At 34.3% G+C, this 8,388-nt stretch overlaps 1 long non-coding RNA gene across 1 annotated transcript; it reads right to left on the reverse strand.

Annotated features, from left to right (window-relative positions):
* Window positions 1–3,982: 3,982 nt before the first annotated feature.
* On the reverse strand, window positions 3,983–5,050 carry LOC135212018 (uncharacterized). The gene is made up of 2 exons (XR_010313811.1): window positions 4,849–5,050; window positions 3,983–4,476 (listed from the first exon to the last, which is right to left on the reverse strand). It is a non-coding gene; the product is annotated as an uncharacterized LOC135212018 (long non-coding RNA).
* Between the last annotated feature and the right edge of the window lie 3,338 nt (window positions 5,051–8,388).

Genomic DNA, 8,388 nt, shown 5'->3' on the forward strand with positions numbered 1-8,388 from the left:
GAACAGGTTTTATTTAGCATTTTGCCTTAGGATTACAGCATCCACAAACAACCTTGGTCTGTTGATCCACAAAATACCATAATCTAGTATGCAGACGGAAAGGTCATGGTTTCAAGGGGTTTCTGGAGTGGGCAAAACCCATCTGCTATAGGTAAGGTTAGGATAAGTTGTATGTGGTAAGGTTGCATTTCCACTGAAATGCCTACTACAGCTGACTCTCCATATATTTTTAATGAAATTAAGGGTTAAATGTCAGATTACATTGTAAAATGGCAATGAAAGTGACTGAATGATGCAAGAAGAGTGAACATGTTCGCAGAATATGATAGGTTGTGAAATGTAACCCAAAACCTGAAAATTAAAACTAATGAAGATGAATACTTATTTTATTTTCACATGGAATTTGTTGGGCAGTGATTGCAGATACCTAAAGAATGAAAAAGGTGAAAAAATCATAAGGTAGTACTTTTTTAGTATTACACCTGTCTCCTTTTACAGGTGAAATTTGTTTTTCTATGGTTTTGAATACTGTATATGAATTTAACCTGCATTCCATCATATTTTCATATTCGGCTAATCCCCTCCCCTCCAGTTATCAGTCTTTCGCACCCTGGTGGGGACTGGGAGTTTATTGGGTTGGGGAACCACAGAAAACAAGTAATTTACGATGGCGTTAAGAGTTAGATGCATTAATTTTGGTTGTAAATCTATTATTTTGATTTCCAAGTGCCCTAACTTGAAATCAAAATAATAGATGGTGGTTGGAGAGTTGTCCCTACTGGCCATTAAAGTACCCAATGCTGTAGGTAGTCTGTGAGTAGATTAGCTCAAACCTGTATTTATTCTAATATACAGTGCCCTAGGTTAGTTTAGGTTGGAGGTCCTGGGTGATCGAATGGAATGGAATGTAGAATTTAGGCCAAAGACCAAGCACTGGGACCTATAGGTCATTTAGTGCTGAAAGGGAAATTGAAAGTGGAAGGGCTTGAAAGGTGTAACAGGAGGAAAACCTCGGTTGCACTATGAAACAAGTCTTGGAGAGGGTGGGTGGCAAGTTGGAAGATATGGATGGATGGAGGTATAGTAAAAGGAAGGAAAGGGGTTGCAACTGGAACCAATGGGATGCTGCAAAGAACCTTAACAAATGCATACAGTGCACCATGTTAGGTGCACTGAGGGCCAAGGAAGGCAGTAACCACTTACCGGGGTGGGTGATTGAAGGCCCCCGAACTTCCGTGGGTCAGGTAAGATTAGGGTATGTTGGATTGAATGGATTCTTGAAAATACTTTTCCTACAGGCTGCTCTGTGAGGAAGAGCCTGTGCTGGCATAAGGCCACCTTAATAAAGAACAACATTGCAGTTACCCCATTTTATGTTTTCCCCGAGGTCTTTTATGTTTTGAACGAATCTGACCTTCTAATCTATGGTAAAATTATTTGCTTTCTGTGATTTCTCCACCCTAGAACTCAGTTCCCTCCCTGGTGTTCCAAATGCAATGCAAGTGTCTGGGTCGGAGTTGAGAGTACCAAAAAAAAAAAAAAAAAAAAAAAAACGGTTTTAGGGGCAGAGTCGTTCTAAACAGCCGAAACCATATCCAAAAGGAAATGGGTTTAATTAATAATAGCTAAAAATTACCTTATTTGTATTTAATTAATAGACATTTGAGAAAAAGTTAATTGCATTCACTAAAAAGATTTTTTGCAAGCTCCTTTGCCGGTGTTAATTCATACAGTAATCAATGCGGACGACTCACCTTAAGAAAATACCTAATTTAAAACAGTGATAAGATAGAAAGTGCATCTATTTTTTTTATTAACTCAATAATAATATTTTAAATGGTTAAAAAAAAACTTCCCATAGTTTATGGAAAGAAACATGATTATAGAATCGGTTACAGCTGGGACGAGTTGACCAGAGTAGAATCCAACTCTCCTATGAGAATACAAAAAGTAACATATCTAAACTTATAATGTAGTGATGTAGGTAGCATGTAGATATTCATAAAAGAAATGATTAGCAGAAACAATATGATTATATCATTAATGTGTAATAAAAATATGCCCATTTCTGAGACCGCCACTACTCTTAATTTGCATACATCATTGATTTTCGCGTATTTTCATTCAAACGGTTTACAATTCCCCAGTAGGCAGTTATTGTACCTAGTGTTTGTAAAGTTTTCAAAAGATAAAACATACTTTGAACGGTAATAAAAACCCGAATATATTACATCTCCGAACGTTAATGTGATATCTTGTTCTCATCGTCACAATATGGTCGTACCCCTGCAGTCTTCTTTCGTAGACCTTAGATAGTGTTGGAACTATTGCACTTTCCTCATATTCTTTGACTTCATCCTATCAGACGATATATATATATTTTTTAATTTTGGCAAAAAACGTTATTCTTCAAGTAGTTAATCCATTTTTGCATCCTTTCATTCTTGAACCTTTGCTATCCAAGAACAGGGATTATTTCGTGTATTTTCGGCATTAAAACTAGTTATTCTTCACATAGTTCCGCCACGTTTGCAATTCCTCATATTCTTTCATTCTTACTCATATGCAATAATCCAAGTATCGCAATTAAAGCCTAATTTCTCGTAATCTTTCAGTCTTGCTTCTATGCAACACAATAATCAAAATTAAAGCTTAATTTTTAGTACTTTCTTGTTTGCTACTACGCAGCAATCCAAGAATCGTACATAATACTTTAGTTTATATTTCTTCACGGGAATAGAACGTTATTTTCCCATTTAACAGTAGTCTATATACGGGTATTATTTTATCTGCAGACGTGTCTATTTAAGCCTAATATGTATGGGTAACAATAACCCAGCTAAAATGTGTTAATAGCGTAGATTCGCTGTTTCATCCAATGAAGAAAACGGAATTCTTTGACTGGAATATGCTTTCCTTTGGATTCCGATGATTACAAAACTATATGTAAATTTTCAAATATTCTACAGTTAAAATAATATAATATAGCAGAAACCAACCAAATATAATTAAAAGTAATTGTTTTAAATTTTAATAGTAATATTGCTGCGTATTCTGAAATATACAGTAGGAAGGAGTTCAATTGTTCCGTGGGAACGGACACGCACAGGGGCAGCAGTAATGGCTGCGGTTGTTGTTGCAGTAGGCTTAGGGGTCTGCCTTAATTATATAATAAATGCTTCCCTTGCTCGTTTTACTTTACCAATGGTTGCGCTTGTTTCACTACAGTTGCTGTGGGGCACCGTATTTTTAAAATAAATTATCTACTGTTTTCCCACTCATCCTGCTTCGGCTGCTGCATGATCTGCATTTGTTACTTATCTGTATACTTTTGAACAATTAAGTAAATGCTTCTTTCTACGCTTGTATTTTTGCCGGTTAATCTAAGTAATAGACCCAGTCTTGTATTATTTATTTCCTGTAGTTGCTTTTCTTTATTTTAATTTTAACTCCATTATCCCTTGCTTCTTTCGGTAGATCTATATTTTTATAAGTTTTCCTATGCAGTTTTACCTCCTGAACAAGAATTTTAAGTAATATTTATTCGGACGACTGTAATTAAACCCCAGGGGCTCTTACTAAACACGGCGAAATACATTTGACGGCCCAATGCCTGAATGTCTATATAGAATAGCAAGTTCCAGTGGTTTTTTCTTTCTATGACCGAGTTAAAAAAGAAAGCAAGTAGCTCAAAACATCTATCTCGTTTTTTATAATAAAAGTTTGAAGAATTTTTTTATCCTTCATCTGTACTTTAAATTAAAAAAAATTTCGCCAATTATTTGAATCTCGCTCGCTAGCTCGCGTGCGTGGAGAGAACGACGAGCATTACGGGATTTTTAGGGCCACCGGAGCAAAGTTCCAAACAGCAAACCATAAGAGCCTTTCCTTAGGCGGGAAATATCTGTCCTCTGATTGGTTATATTTCACGATCGTATCTGTGACGTCATATTGTAATAGTATAAATAACACTTAATTTCGATATTCTTATGACTCATGTATTTACTATACTGCATATGTATACAGTACTGATGTGTCAATTGTCCTGACTTAGACATTTGGAGGCTACCATACATTTTAGGACAATTAACTCAGACTAGCCTATACAAAACACTTCAAACCATAGGCTAATATAAAGGTACCTCATAGGCCTAGGCTACTATACTTCTTGGCCTATCCTTAGCTGGAACCGGTACTTGACGTCAGAGACGGTCGAATCTTCATTGTTGTAATAAGGGTTGAGGGAAAGGCTGACTCCCGGTTTTTTTTTTAATATTTCTTCTTAACAGTAGGTGGATACATTGTAAAAGCAGCTTATTCCTAGCTGTACTCCTTCAATACCAGTTAGAACCAACACCGATTCTTATACTGGTTCTTACATTGGACCCCTATACAGGTTCTTACACTCGACCCCTATACAGGTTCTTACACTGGGCCCCTATACTGGTTCTTACACAGGACCTCTGTACTGGTTCCCTGTAATACAAACAGTTCATTTAGGATGGCAATCTCGTGCCAAAGAGCATGCAGTCGTTAGGCCTTTAGGCTATGCTACTCATGCCTAACTTTACTGTTACACATCGCAGTTAGCCTGACTTTATATGCATAACATGGGTGGAATTTACTCTAGAACTGACATTTTTATAAGCATGGAAGACTAATTCACGTTTTAGCCTACATTTAATTGATGGTACAATTGCAACAACATGCAAACTCAACATGGTGCAACTTAAGTAACAGTACCATTACAATTCTTGGCAATTGGCAGTTATATCAAAGTAAAAGTATAAAGAAACACTACCAAATATTATGGCAACATATACATTATAAACTACGACAAGTGCATACCTTTTACAAGGGAGAAATACGTCATTTCAAATGAATATAAGGCGAGAGACATTCGTTTCCCCTCAGCGTTGCCGTACTCGTCTCGAACAGAGCAATTTCATCTTGTGCAACTGCGCACTTGGTTACAGTTACGTACTTACGTACATACACTCGATCATAGACAATCTCAACTTCGAGTGGCTAACTTAACATCTTGATAAGATGAAAACCAGTTCGGTTTTCCAGTCCACCAATTTCCATGAGTACTGTCATAAATGCTAAATGAATTATTTCCATCATTACAATATACCTAAATTTTGAATGAATAGTGCCCGTCTACTTTGTCTGCTGATGGTGACGTCACGTTTGTTTGTATGAAGCACCAATAGACAAATGTTTTTCTGGAGTTTTATATATTCGCACCACCGTTATATTGCCTCATATCATAAGACGTAGAGGTATATTATTAAAGTTGTAAGACTAAATTAAAATGATAATATGCAGTTTTATTAGCTTTGATATCAAATCCTTGGATACGTATGAGTTGCCGGTTATTCATTTAACTTCCTCAAGCAGACGACACCTTTCAGTGTAGCCAAAATTTAGGTGATTACTTCTTTATGACTTATTTATATATTGTGATTAATTTTCTGTTTGTTCCAGAATTATTTCTATTTCTATTATCTAAAATTAATTTCAAGTTGGAATTATATAAAAATTATCATTTATTATGCTCAATTCAATAAATATTTATTTAGTTTCTTACTAGGATTTGTTCATTCACGTAAGAGTCGAACATATAAAATGCTTGATTTTTTGTAATAGTTGTTCTGGAATAAACGCTTTATTTCTGTCATTAATTATCTTAAAAATAACATAAAATTAGCTCATTTTACCCATACAAAGGGGCTAAGAGAAATCATAAAGAAGCTCCTCAGGCCAGAGAGTTTGAAAGCCACAGGAGGAAAGAAAATCTCTGTCCTCTGATGGTGCGATCATCTTGAGCCCTGATTGTTCGTTTACTACAATACTTCTACCGTCAAGCATCTTTTTATTATTATTATTATTATTATTATTATTATTATTATTATTATTATTATTATATTATTATTATTATTATTATTATTATATTTGAAAATAAATAACACAAATCCGTAGGCCTCAGTTTGCCATTAAACATCAATAGTAAAAATGTTTAACTTTAGTTCCATACTAAGGCAGGTCTACGTTTGTTGTCAAAAAACTTAAAGACATTCATGTAACATACCTTTGAAAATTTCTTTAATTTCATATTTCTGTTCATTTTATTAATTTATAAATGTTAATTCTAAGATTACATTATATAAAACTAATTTTCAGAAACAATTTAGTAAATATTAATATAGTTCTGTAACCAGGTAGATTTATTTACTTCAATGCACTGCTGTGTCAAATAATCTAAATTTATGATTATCTAAAAAAAATAAGATCAAACATGATAACTTTATCAGTATTTACGACTGTCACTTGATTTTTTCGGATTAGAATGGAACATAGGCGACAGCACATAGAATGGTAAATAAAGGGTTATGGGGGTGAGAGCAAACAACAGCCAATCATAACGTGAATTTGGCGCTATGAGGGTAGTCTGCGGAATTATGGCCTGCTGTTTAAAGAACCTACTCGGAGCTGTTTCAAAACTGAAAGCTAAACCGGAACGACTTTGGCGGTCTCGATCGAGTTGATTGCATAATATTTTTTTTTTAGTAATATTACAAATGAAAATTCAAAAGACTGTTGTTCACTTGTGTTTCTTTTTAAACACATTCTTGCATCCATAGGTGTAGGCACTGCGTGACTGACTCCTTTTGTTTGACAAACAATGAAACCCAACTTTTCCGCAATGTTTTTGATACAGTATCTGAAATATAATCAATCTCTGGCTACAACAACACCGATATCCGTCCGATACAGCTCCTGGATTTATTAGAAATAACAAAAAATGAATTGTTCTATATGTTCTCGCTTTGCTAGTGCAAAACGATTAAGTTTCCAATGTTATATGTATGTGTTATTACTTACATGCAATAATTTAGTTAACTGTAATATGAATGAAATTACAATAATTATTATTTTAAATAATTTTCCCGTCTCGTTTTCTATCTTTTTAAAATCATAGAAAACTAAATATTCTATGAGTAACTTAGCTATTTATTTACCCGAATTTTTGCCCCTTGCCGTTCACGAATGCAGTGCCAAAAAGTGTTGAAGGTAGAAATGTTCCTTTCGAATGTTTTCCTATCAGATAAGTAGATAAGAAAATAAAGACTTACGGAAAGGAGAAAAAATGAGAATCAACAGAGGGGCAGAGTAGAAATTCTTTGGAAATATAAAGCATAAAAGCGAATCTAGGGGTGGATTAGCCATAAGAATTCATCCTACGCCGAAAAATAGTAAATTCGTCCTACAACGCTAATTTGTGCCACAAAGAAAATTTAGAAATGAGTACTCTGTTAAAACAAACTTCAGTAAAAAGAGTTCTGTACTGGTTATAGTAAACGTGCGAAAATATTATTGGCAAGATCATCTTTTGCTGTTGTGATTGGGCGTCTAAACATTTTAAATGGAATACTAAAGTCTGCCCAGCCCATCGGCTACTGTGACGTCAAGATGGCTGTCATAATACACCAACAGACAAATCTTTTACTCAATTGTTATGTTACCCTTACATTTATGTCGCCTATATTTGTTATCATTAGACTTTAAAACACATTATAATGAGTATTATATTAATATACTTTTGTAACCTGGTTGATTCATTCATACAAGAAAATTTCATTAGTTTAAATGCAATATTATTTATTACTGTTACAGTGCGCTGATCTGGATCAAATAGGTTATCATTACCATTACTTATTTTGAAAATAAGATCAAGTATGATCTCTCTCTCTCTCTCTCTCTCTCTCTCTCGTCTCTCTCTCTCTCTCTCTCTCTCTCGCTCTCTCTCTCTCTATCTCTCTCTACTCTCTATCTCTATATATATATATATATATATATATTACATGACATTAAATTCTATTATTAAATAATACCAAATAAATTCAATTAAATTACCTGAAACTTCTGCAGCAACACAAGCTCAATTTCAGTATTTTAAATAAAGCTGAAAATGTTTGAGGGACTAGTTAAGGTAGGTAAGAAGATCCCAGCGTAGGTCATGTTACTACTAGTATGAGGTACCTACCTGTCCCGATCGATTCCGCGGTAATATGTACCTACTATTAGGGCTAAATGTGGTAAATTACATACAGTTTAATTCTTCTTTAACTTGGCGTTTTTACTTTATCTATAATATTTTGGTTGACTATCAAGAATTACTGCCCTATTTTTTAATTAGAATGTTTAAAATGAAGTAAACAAAATATATTAGCGAGTTTTTTTCCCCTTTATATGCGAAACCACATTTGTCCAATACGCAGGGTACTCATTAAATTGTACAACCATAGATAACGATGGCAGTATTAACAGATTTTATCAAATAAAGTACCCCAAAGAAAATAATGCCAAGTATACACACACAAA

The sequence above is a fragment of the Macrobrachium nipponense genome, chromosome 40, assembly GCF_015104395.2.
Source record: "Macrobrachium nipponense isolate FS-2020 chromosome 40, ASM1510439v2, whole genome shotgun sequence".
NCBI lineage: Eukaryota > Metazoa > Arthropoda > Malacostraca > Decapoda > Palaemonidae > Macrobrachium > Macrobrachium nipponense.